A 12,257-nucleotide genomic window follows, 5' to 3' on the forward strand; every position below is an offset into this window, starting at 1 on the left:
TTCTTTCTATCTGACTTTTATTTTTCTTATTTTTAGAGAAAATAAGAGACATATCATCCCTGAAGGATGAAATATCCTCAAATATGAAAAGGTCTGCTCTCTGAAGACCAACTGTCTTAGTCTGTTTTTTGCTGCTGTAACAGAATACCACAGACTTGGTAATTTATAAACAATAGAAGTTGATTTGGCTTATGCTCCTGGAGGCTGGGAAGTCCCAGATTAAGGGGCCGCATCTGGCAAGGGCTTCTCGCTGCCTTAGAACATGGCAGAAGGCATCACGTGTGAGACAATGAGACAGGGCCGGTTTCACTTTCACAACAGACCCACTCCCATGATAATTCATCCATTCAGCAGGGCAGAGCCTTCAGAACCCCATCACCTCTTAAAGGCTCCGTCTCAGCATGTTGCATTGGGGTTAAATTTATAACACATGAACTTTGGGAATGTGTTCAAACCATAGCAAGGGCCCTGAGAAACACATTTCCACTGACTTCAAAATGGTTCATAAAAATGGAGTGCTGCAAGAGGAGCCGGGCATTCCCAAGAATGGTTATGAAGAGGCCTCACTGTGCCAGGCACGGCCCTCAGGGCAGGCAGCTCTGTGTAGCCCCCCATGGCAGCAGCTGGTCAGGCTGCCCAAACTCACCGCTTTGGGATCACTTCAGCACCAGCCAGATTCACTTGAACTCAATTGTCTGCAGATTTTATCTCGTTTCTATGTGCTCAGTAGGCGGAGAAGCCTTCAGAGAAGAACCCTGACTCGGTGGTTGGTGCAGAGCAGTGACATTTGGCAGTGTTCGCTCGGCAAGCGAGTCTTTGAGGCTGCCCTCATGCTGCTCAGTGGGCACACCAAGAACGAGAGCTGGCCAGGGATGATGGATGCATCTAGGCCTTCTCGGCTTAAGGGTAAGTCCCATTTTTCCTTAATAGGTCTTTAGAAGTACCAGTCAGCAAATGTCATCCCCCTCTGCATTCACGTCACGCTGTGCAGGGAATGCTAAACAGAGGCAGATCTAAACATAGGAGTTAGGCTGCTTCTCCATGGAGACGTGGATCTGCACAGACAAAGTGTGCAAGTGGGATTTTCCTGCTATTTCAAGGACTGCTGCTGCACCCTGCCAGCTCTCCCTGCTCTCCCGCGTCCAGGAAGGACTGTGTCTCTTTGAGTTAGTGACATCAACATTTTTAAAAAGCATTTAGGAGCTGCTGGTTGTAAATGATTACTGAGAAATAGTATTTCCCTCACTTGCAGCCGTCTGCTTCTCTTTTTGGTTCTGGAACATTCTAGAACCTTGGGAAGTGGCTGGGGCTGAGTCTCAGCCAGCAGGGATGCCCAGTGCCCCTTGTCACCCCCAAGCAACACAGGCCAGGCTGCGGTTATTCCGGGTCTGTGCGTCTGGGATCGTAGTTTTTACGTCTGCCCCAGGCTCCTCCCGTCCCAGCCGTGGAAAGTTGCCCTCAGAGGGTGAGGCGGGCAGCACGCCTCTGTGTGAGTGGCCCCACCCTTCACAGTGAGTCTGTGTCTACTGAATCCCAGACTCTTGGAGCCTGAGGGTTACGGGAGGTCGTGTGTCTCACGTCGCCACTTCACAGTTGAGGACGCTGCGACCTGCTTTGCTCAGTGGCTGCGCACGATGAGTAATGGCCTGAAACAGGGAAAAGGTCTTGGCGACATCTTGTGTAACGGGAAAAAATGCAGCCATGTTGCAGTCCTGATAAAATACTCTGTCAGTATCCTGCCGTAAAATGACAGGTTAATTTTCAGTAGTAGATTCTCTAATAGTTCTGTGGTCTTCTAGATGCTAAACTCTTTAAGTATCTACATTTTCTAAGCGTCTAATGGAAATATTCTCAAAAAACATAAGCCCTTCATTCTTTCTCAAATAGGTTACGTTAGTGTTAATATTCACTCTGGAGGTGACTTGACCTGTCGTTGTGAACAGCTGTTGCTCTGGACGACCCAGGACACAGGCCAGCTGCTACCTACCCCAGTGTGTTGGAGAATCACACTCAACTTCTTCCTCTGTGCTGAGTCATTAAAGTTGCCGGAGCAGGTGCAGTTACATAACCTCCAGGCAACATCACATGATTGCTTAAAAAGCAATTATCAAATCCAGGACGTAGCATCTGTCTCAGTGCTTGGCATAGGATGATGGTCTGAAATACACTTACTGAATTTGGATAAGAACAAGCTCAGGTCAGTGATTATCGCTAGTGTCTCATCAACGCCCTGTGGCTTTTCAGCATTAGCCCCCATGTTCTTGTCCGGTGTGGCAGTGAGAGCAGCTTAACTTGCTCGCGTTGGTTCCCAGATGGTTTCCATGACTGGTGCAGGGTCAGGTCCACTGCCAGCTGGCTGGTGTTGAAGCACTTGGAGCAACACAGACATTCTGATCCTGAATTATGCTTTCAATGCCATGTGTTTTCTTATCACAAAAATCCTTGTTCTCAAGTTTCTTTTTTCTTTATTTTTATTTCATTTCATTTTTTAGCATTCCTCCACAATTCATTGCCCAAATCTACTTTTTACTCAATTTACTTCCTTTGGTCATATTTCAATATAGCACTTTAATTTCTTAGGCAAACATTTTCAACATTCTCCTGTTTTCTCAAGGATGTCTGTTTTCTCCCCAAGTATGATCCTGTTTAAGGACTGATTTAGGGTAACTACTTACAGGTTAAAAGTCACAGAGTGTGTGGATGAGGCTGGAGTGATCTGGGACCAAAGGTACGGGTGATTAAGCAGAGTGTCTAAGCAGCTCCTGGGATTGATGTCTTTTAAAAAAGTAATAATAATGCATTTACTTATTTTAGAGAGAGGGTCTCACCATGTTGCCCAGGCTAGACTTGAACTCCTGGGCTCAAGGGAATCCTCCCACCTCAGCCTCCTGAGTAACTGGGACTGCAGGCATGAGCCACCACACTCAGCTCACTCTCTTTGTTTTTTGTTTTTGTTTTGTGTTTTTTATTTTTATTTTTTTTTGGAGACAGAGTCTCGCTCTGTCCCCCAGGCTGGATGCTGCGATCTTGGCTCACTGCAACCTCCACCTCCCAGATTCCAGCGATTCTCCTGCCTCAGCCTCCTGAGTAGGTGGGATGACAGGCATGTGCCACCACGCCCGGCTAATTTTTGTATTTTCAGTAGAGATGCGGTTTTGCCATCTTGGCCAGGCTGGTCTCGAACTCCTGACCTCAAGTGATCTACCCACCTTGGCCTCCCAAAGTGCTGGATTACAGGCATGAGCCACTGTGCCCTGCCTAGCTCACTATCTTTTAATCAGTAGAGATTCTTTAGTTATTTTTTAACTCCATAGATCCCAAGCTTTGATTTTAGTTTTCCAAACAAATTGCATTTATAAATAATAATTTTTATTTACAATCAACAGACATCTAGGCTTGCCATCAAGGCTTCTGATCGACATGAGATGACCGCTGTGGAGTAAACCGATGAACCCTGACCCAGTAGGTTTTGGCTACAGAATGTGGAAAGAAGTCAGGTTACTACATGTGTGTGATCCTGGGGTTCAGGACACAGGCCAGGTTTCCACAGAGTGATGGGTTGTGCGGGTGACTCATGCTCTAGTCCTCTGTAAGCTCCTAGAAGGAAGAAATTATGTCCTTTAGACTAATAAAATTCCTCCAAACCAAACACAGCACCTACTGTAAAGACACAAAGATACTTTTAGAATAATAAAAAGTTTATCCATTGAGAAATTCCTTAATGAAACAGCGTAAGTATCCAAGAGGTCATTTGCCAGCAGATTTCTTGAGGTGTAAAAAAGCAGAGGCCGTTGCCAGTCGCCACAGCGGCTGCAATAGCTCCTCTATCGTTAAACAGTGGGATAGCTTGTACAGGTTTTTCAGTTGACGATCAATTTTAAAAATTAGTTTCGGTCCCCACCAATCAATTATTTATTAACCCATCAATAAAAATTTAAACACTCTGCGAAGCACAATAGCTATTAAAGAAGAAAGAGGCAATTTCTGTATCCAGAGGAGCTTTTAGCCTGCTCTGGAAAGCAAGATGTGTGAGATTAGTGACGCAGTGCATCGCGTGGATGGAAAGGGAGGGACTCACATGGGAACCAGAGGAGCTACGAAGGGAGGCAGCGGGGACTAAGACCTGGAAATAACACGAGAATCGGCAACAAAGGTGTCCGTTCCTCCCCATGCACTTCAGTCCTTGAAAACCATCTTACCATGGAATTCCACAGCATACCCAGCAATTCCATAGCTTGATGGCACACTCCCCTTTCTCAGCATTCTTGAAAATGGCATGTGGGCCAAGCCATTTTACTGAGAAGTTACCTTAAACCATTTGACGAACCAAAAATATTTTGTAATACCCATCTTCGATGTTAGGTAGGCAAATCACAAAGAAACACCAAGGTCTTCTGAGTCATATTTATCTGAAAAATCACAGCTTGGGTGCATGTGAAGCCAGAGGAGCGCTACTGGGGCCTGTGGTACCGTGGCTCAGCTCCCCTGAGCTTCACATGGCCATGGAGCGTCCAGCAGGTGCAGGCTCTGAGCCTTCAGGGAGAAGTGGCATCAGCCAGCACCATCGTCTCCTGGGTCTTGTGCCTCTTCCTCGGTTGCGGTGTTGTCAGAGCCAGAACTGGGCAGTTCCGGGTGACACCCAGGTGTGTTTGCTGACGTGGAGCATAGGTGAAGTTCACTGAGGTAAGTGGGCCATGGCCCTGGACTTCTAGTGCAGAGCACACCATCCAGTCAGCATGTGAACCCAGCTCCAAAGCGTGTGTGTGCATGTGTGTACCTGTGCACGTTGCACATGTGTCTGTGTATGCATGTGCTTTGATGCATGTTGATGTACGTGTGTATCTGTGTATTGTGCATGCACACATACGTGCATGTGTTTGTGTACATGAATTTGTATTGCACATGTGCTTAATGCGAACATATATGTGTGGTCATGTGTACCTGTGTTCGCATGCATGTGTGTTTGTGTGTGTATTGTGAGCAACAATGTGTGCATGCATGTATATGTGGGTTCATGTTTGTGCAGTGTTGTAGTGTGTGTACACATATATGCCTGTGTGCATGTATACATGGTATTTCAGCATGTTTGCATGTGTGTTTGTGCTTGCATGTGCTGTGTGTTTGTGTTGCTGGGATGTGGGGAGGCTGCTGTGGAGACAAAAGCTGGAGAGAACTTGGTAGAGTGACCCAGGTGGGGAAATGGCACCTGCAAAGGAAGGCTGGAGGGCCTGGGATTCACGTTGAAATGGTCAGTCTATCAGCTGGGCTGGACACAGCCATCATGCTGGGCAGCCGTGAGGTTAAAACGGAAGTCCGGGCTGTGGGGAGGCTGAGAATTGAGATGTGTGTATGAGATGAGTCACAAGGGCTGAGCGGTGTGTGTGAGAGAAAGCAAGCGCAGCACCACTAAACACGAAAGAGATTTCGGGGGCGTTACGGGTGGAGGGAGGACATCAGATCTACCCTGGAAGTTAAATGTGTTTCGAGTGCATTAAATACTTCAGGCCACAGACGCCTTGTCTCCATGTCTACTCTTTTATAAATGAAGTAAAGTTCTTGTGAAATACGTTTCTCACTCTAAAGCTCACAATCTATCTTACAAAAAGTATTTTAAATTCCATCCCAAACAAGCCGGGGTGAAGAGGGAGCCTGTGCACCAGGTGCTGCCAGCTTTGCCTGGCTCTCGCCTTCGCTCTCTTCCTTCCCCAGCTGCTGGGGATTTTCTTAACGATGGAGACGGGCTTGGGTTTGTCCTGTTGTGCTCTGCTCCCCATCCCCGGATCCAAGGTCCTGCCTCTGTCCTGTCCCCTGAGCCACCTCAGGGGTGCAGTGTCTCCCACCTGGTCAAGTGCCCGGCGCTGTGCTGCCATTTGCAAGTTCTTCCTGTGACTGAACTCCAAGTGGTGCTGGGACTGCTGACTCCACCCACCGGACACCCCGTGTTCTTGCTTTTGGGGTTTCTGAAACAGCCCCAAGACTCTGGGCATCTTGATTTTGCTCCCGTCGCTTCTCAGGATGCCCTGCTCCTGTGGTTTGCAGCCCTGGCCTTCTCTTCAAGGACGCCTCTGCTCTTCTGCCTCCCACTCAGATTGGACCTTCTTCAGTGCAGCCACTGGCTGAGGCTTCCTCCCTGGGGCTCGGTGGAGCAGGACAGACGCTGCATCCAAACGCCTCCACTGGTTCCAGTCTGTTCCGGTCAGGCCCTTGAGCCTCTAAAGCTCGTAGGTAAGAGAAGTAGCAGCTGACAGCACTTCCCACTCGATTTGGGTGGACTCCAGCCTCCCCGGCAACAATAAGAGATCAAAGGCATCGTCAAGGAAGCAGCTTGCTGAAACGTGGAGTGCCCGCCACTCTCAGGTCAGGTGGGACCCGCAGGCCAGCGTGGGTTCCTGAACACTTGGTTCTCAATGCTGGCCACAGCCATACCGTAAGGGGAACGAGAGGGTACTGATGCGTTTGCTCCCTGAACTCTGGAGTCTGCTCCCCTTCCTGCCTCAGGCCCCTCTCCCAAGTGGTCCAGTCACCATTCTCCACGGAGACTACCCAAAAACCCAGCGACGCTCGTGTGCTTGCAGAATGGCACAACCCTTTCTCACAGCAGCACTCCTGCTTAATCAGAGGGAGGTTGTTAACGACCAGGTCGTATTTGCTTGGTTTGTGTTCAATGTATTTTATTTCTACCAATAAAACTTTAAAATATCCCCACACAGGCATTGCCTGTTAAAGAGTCTCTTCCAGGTACACCTGCCTTACACATCAGTTAACTTGATAATTTCTTCCCATTCTTACAAAATAAGTTTCCTTCCCGATCAGCTCTGTCCAGCAGCAACAATAGTCCACGCAGAGACATGCAACCTAAAACTCCGTTAGTGGAGGCACAAAGCTGATGAGGCTGGGGAAAAAATGACCGATTTGATTACAATTAGAACCTACAGGAGTGGAGCTCTGCCTATTTTAGAGGCAAAGGAAATGCCTGGGAGTCCAATGACCAACATTCTGTGTGAGGTTTCTAATCACAAGGACGATGGAGAAAATGCAGAACAAATGGTCAAGAATAGGGAGATAACAAATAGAATTATTTATGGGCTGAGGAGAATTACCAGGAGAAAGCCCAAGAAGCAAAGATGAACAGAGAACAAGCTGACCGTTCACTCGTTTGGAAAGGCCTAATCACCAAGGAAGGAGAGGAATTATGAGGAGCAGCGACCGAGTGGGCAGGACTCATGGGGATCAGGAAGGGCGCATGGGGGGAAATGAGAGGCCTGAGCAGCTTCCCAGTGAAGGTTTTTGAAGCACTGTTTGATTTTTTTCTCTCCCCCTCACCATCCCAAAATTTTAGTTGTGACTATTCCTGAGTACATGGCTTGTGACAAGCAGTATATAAAAACTAACGTCAGTTTAATTTAAAAACCCCTAGCGATTTTCTGGAACTTAAATATCAAAGAGAAAATGTCCATATATGATGTGTTTGTCTCGCTGGTGATTTGTGCTGATTCAATTCCTTTTTCTTTCTTTCTTTTTTTTTTTTTTCTTAAGGGGTCAGTTTTAGAATTGGGAGACAGGTGCATAAGATATGACTATACAGCACAGGTTGGTTTTTTTAAATATAGAAATATCTGCCTTTAAATGAGAACTGAAAATGGAGCTTCTTGGAGGCCACCTACTGGTGGCAGTGATCTTACCGCTGTTCAAGCTTTCTTTGAACTCTTTGTTTTGAAACAGCCTCCGTAATCAATGGTGCAAGATCTACTCTCTGGTGGCAAAACTTGATCATTGAAGAGTGTGTTTTATTTTCTGAGGAGCTGAACTGTTCCAATCTGAGTATCCTGAATAAGGAGAGTGGTCGAGGATGAGTGATGTCATTTGGGCTTAAAAATAAGTGGGTCTAAAAACTAATTGTTTTCATACATTGTTCAGATATTGACTCAAATAGCAATTTATTTTTTAAAAAATTACAGGTATCCAGAACTTGCAAAAGCTGTGTGTGGCTTAAAGGGAGACGAAGTGGTGAAGACCTGGTTTCCACCGAAGCTCTCACAGCCCAGCCTTTCACTGTGTGGCCAGGGGAAGGGTGCTCCGGGTTGGGGATGGGAATGGGGGACTGGGGATGCCACCGCACGAGGCCGCTGGCCTGGAAGGTGGTCATGTGGAGGACCGCAGGAGATGACATTGGAAAGTAGTAACAAGCCATGCGGATGAGAACAGAGGAGCGGGCTTTAAGGGAGATGTCCTAAAATGCTGCTATGTAGTTTCAGTTCCGTAGACAACAAGAAATGCAGGCGAGAGGGCAGCCCAGTGGGAAGGAAGGAAGAGGGTGGTGTTGAGCCAGGTGAGTGGGGAGCTGCCCAGGGCACCGTGCTGTGCTATAGGCCAGACGTAGGGTGCTTCTGGCAAACCCTTCAGCTCCTGGTTTGGGGCCAAACGTCCTTCCTGTGGGAGAGAAGGCAGGCCCTAGGCAGCGTTCCAAACCCTGTCCAGATTGGTCGCTGAGTACAGAGCAAATGGAGCCCAGCACGAGACGTGTACCTTCACTGCCACGATCACGTCGTAAACCGTGAGGCTTGGAGAGGACTTGAGAGCTCCTTCAATGCCATCTTCCATCCACTGCGTGAACCAGAATAGAAAAAAAGGAATAAGAAGAGGTCGGTTAAGTTCTCTATTAAGTTGAGAAAATGGGGACTTCAGGTGATCATGTGAGATATTCAAGTTGAAAAAAATTATTTAAAAAGTACATTCTTTTTATTAAAATTTTAGAAAGTACAGAGAAGGGAATTTTAATAACCTGCACCTATAACACTAAGATACATGTAACTTAGAAAAATGTGTAGTTAATGCCTTGATGGATTCTTTTCTATTTTTTTCTCTAGGCAATATTTATGTCTATCCACAAAAAGCGTACACTCATGTATTTGCATGGCTAATATATTTTACGTAAAGTTCTATACATTTCTCAACATTTCACTTAATATTTCTTTATAAACATTTTTCCAGCAGATAAAAATTTGTCAAAACAGTGATTTTAATGATGATATAGCATTTCATTGCATTTATATATCATTTGTTATTTAACTACTTCATCATTTTAGATTCACGTATTTTCAATAATTTCCATTATGATAATACTGTCATGCATATATTTGTACAAGAATATTTATATTTCTAATTATTTCCTTAGTCTAGTTTTCTAAAAACTAAAATTCCTACATCTAAAGGTCAGTGTGTATCACAGTTCTTGATTGACATACTGATTTCCATGAAGCTTTCATCAATTAACCCACGAATAGTGTTTGCAAGTACCCCTTGCCGCACACCTCCAGCAGTGTGGACTCTTACTGGAGGCATCTAAGCTTCCCTTCAGAATTGCAGCCCTGAGTTGTTAAACACACCTCTACTACACCTGCGAAATTACCTACAAATTGTCTTAGTTTCTTTTCAGCTTTGATTTCTAGAATTGTATGACATTGAAGACAAATAATACCCATAAAGAAGGTTTTATGACCTCTTTCATTATCTCCAACAATCAGAAAGGCAAATTCACAGTAGAGTGCTGAGAAATCTTATCTGAAAATTAACTAAAACGCTGCCTTTGTCAACAGAATGACTTGGGCTTCATTTCATTGCACGATTTCCTGTGTACTGTTTATTACAAGAAGAAAAAATTCCTGCCATGCAAAACGCTTCATGCAGGTAGAACCAGGAATCTAAAGAAACCTGAGGAAGGTGCTAGAATCATTAGTACCATCTTTTTTTTTTTTTTTTTTTTTTTTTGCAGACAGGGTCTTGCTCTTCACCCAGACTGGAGTGCAGTGGTACAACCTTGGCTCACTACAACCTCCACCTCCAGGGGCTCAAGCAATCCTCCCACCTCAGCCTCCTGAGTAACTGGGACCACAGGCACACGCCACTGTGCCCAGCTAATTTTTAAACGTTTTTGTAGAGACAAGGTCTCCCTATGTTGCCCAGGCTGGTCTTGGACTCCTGGGCTCAGACAATCCTCCTGCCTTGGCCTCCCAAAATGCTGGGATTCCAGGCCGGAGCCACTGCACCTGGCCCCACCTTCCTTTTCCTGGAGGCTGAGCCCAGGAGAAGTTGAACTTACCAGGGAACCTAAAGACATGCCCTTCTTTGAAGGCAGAAGTCCTGTCCACATCAAATGCCCTCCCTACATCCCTCCCAGCTCCCACCATCATCCTTCCTGTTCTAGGCTCCAGGAGTGAGACGCCATCCCTGTGCCTGCTAATGTCAGTGCCACAGGCCCTCTCTGGTTCTCCTGCCCACCTTCTCTGACTCCGCCCAACACCTATGGGCCAGAGGCCTTTTTCCTTCTTGGCACTTCTCGGTGGTGTAGCAGGACGAGCCGCGGACAAAACCCCTCAGACGCCGGGTTAAGGAATGATTTGGTTTTATTCGGCCGGGAGCTTCAGCAGACTCACATCTCAAGAACAGCACTCTCTGAAGACAGAGTTCCTGGCCTTTTTAAGGGTTTACAACTCTAAGGGGTTCCATGTGGAAGGGTCATGCTAGATTGAGAGCATATGTGGTTAGAGTGGGGGTTAATCTTTTAACCTCAGGCCTGGTCATCAGTGGCACCAGCTGGTCTTGCCACCGACTTCATTCCTGTTGTTTTTCAACCTTTACTTCCTGCTTCTCTTCAGACCGGAGACAGTAAGAGAAATGGCCTCTCTCCTCAGTGGCACAGACACTTCAGACATCTCGCCTGTTTTGTACTCTCCGAGCCGGACTTCTCTACTCCTCGCCTGGCGCTGATGCCCAGAGGCCCCCTGGGCTTGGGGTCGTGGCCTTAGACCGTTCCCTGACCTTTGTAAGCACTAACTTCACTTTTGAATGTGGACGTTCTAAGCTGACTTTCTTCTTAGCCCTCCGTAAGAGTTTCTAATATCCCCATAGCAATTGGTGTAATTATTTTCACCCAGGGTGTTGGCCCTGGCTGCTTCGATTTTGAAGCAATCTTTCATTTTGCTGAGGAGAATTCATTAAAGTAAATGACTATTTTCTCCTGTCATATCACATTACAATGTGGAGAGAACGGGGTGTAGGGGCAGTCAGACTGGCTCTGAGACCCATTGAGCAGCCATGCGCCTCCTGGACAACTCGAACACTGATTGGGGAGGAGATACTGAAAATAAGAAATAAGAATTGCCCTTATATACATGTGTATGAATATACACACATACATCATGTACACAGATGTGTGTATGTGCATATGTGTGCATGTGAAGATGGATAGATGATAGATACCTAGGTGATTTATGGATAGGTAAATGACAGATATTGGTAATTAATTGATAGATAGTAGATAGGTTGATAGTATATAGCTGATTCATAGATGGATGATAGATCATTGATAGATGATAGGTAGATAGTAGATAGATTATAGATAGATAAATAGATGGATAATAGATACTTGATTGATAGATGATAGGTAGATAGTAGATTATAAATAGATAGATGGATGATAGATGATTGATAGATGGTAGATAGGTAGATAGTAGATAGAGATGATAGATGGATGATAGATAGATGATGATAGATAATTGATTGATAGGTAGTAGATAATGTGATAGGTAGATAGTAGATAGAGATGATGATAGATGGATGGATGATAGATGATTGATAGATGGTAGATAGGTAGATAGTAGATAGAGATGGCAGATAAATAGATGGATGATAGATAGATGGATGGATGATAGATAGTTGATAGATGGTAGATAGTAGACAGATGATAGATGGATGGATGATAATGATTGACAGAGAGATGGAGAGAAAGAGAAGGATGATAGACTGAGCATCATAACTTCACTGAAAGCTACCAGTTGGATTTAAAAGTCAGCAGACTGAAACATCGAATTTCTGCCAGCTATCAGAAATACTGTAATCTGACAACAAGAGATGAACAAGGGGGCATGGAAATAGCAGCTATTCCAGAAGCTGCACCTCTCCGCATGGGCACAGAGCAGCAGAAGGGGGGCCAGAGTCCTCTCCACATCTCCTCTAGGTCGGTGTTATCGTTGTCACAGCGGGCGGAGGCTGGACCTTGTGAAGGCAAAGGCGTGTGATGCTTTCTTGCTTCTCCTGTTTAGTGACTGTTACTCATTCCCTCTGCGGTGGCTGAGGGGCTGATGATCGGTTCCTCTGCCCAGAATGCCCTGACCATGCTGGATGTCTGGGTCTGCAGGATGACAAGGACCCTGCAGCAGAAACTCCTCTCTCTCTTCGCTGAGCACCATCTTCCATGC

General features: G+C 45.9%; 1 long non-coding RNA gene across 5 annotated transcripts in view; it reads left to right on the top strand.

The window, feature by feature from the left end:
* LOC105491910 (uncharacterized) overlaps positions 1–6,448 on the top strand; it is a 45,376-nt gene extending 38,928 nt beyond the window's left edge. For all 5 annotated transcript variants that reach the window (XR_011607326.1, XR_011607327.1, XR_003020437.2 and 2 more), the window contains 2 exons: positions 37–906; positions 1,888–6,448. This is a non-coding gene — a long non-coding RNA (uncharacterized lncRNA). The remainder of the gene's footprint in view (positions 1–36; positions 907–1,887) is intronic.
* Positions 6,449–12,257: the final 5,809 nt, after the last annotated feature.

This window comes from Macaca nemestrina, chromosome 8 (assembly GCF_043159975.1).
Source record: "Macaca nemestrina isolate mMacNem1 chromosome 8, mMacNem.hap1, whole genome shotgun sequence".
In the NCBI taxonomy this organism is placed as follows: domain Eukaryota; kingdom Metazoa; phylum Chordata; class Mammalia; order Primates; family Cercopithecidae; genus Macaca; species Macaca nemestrina.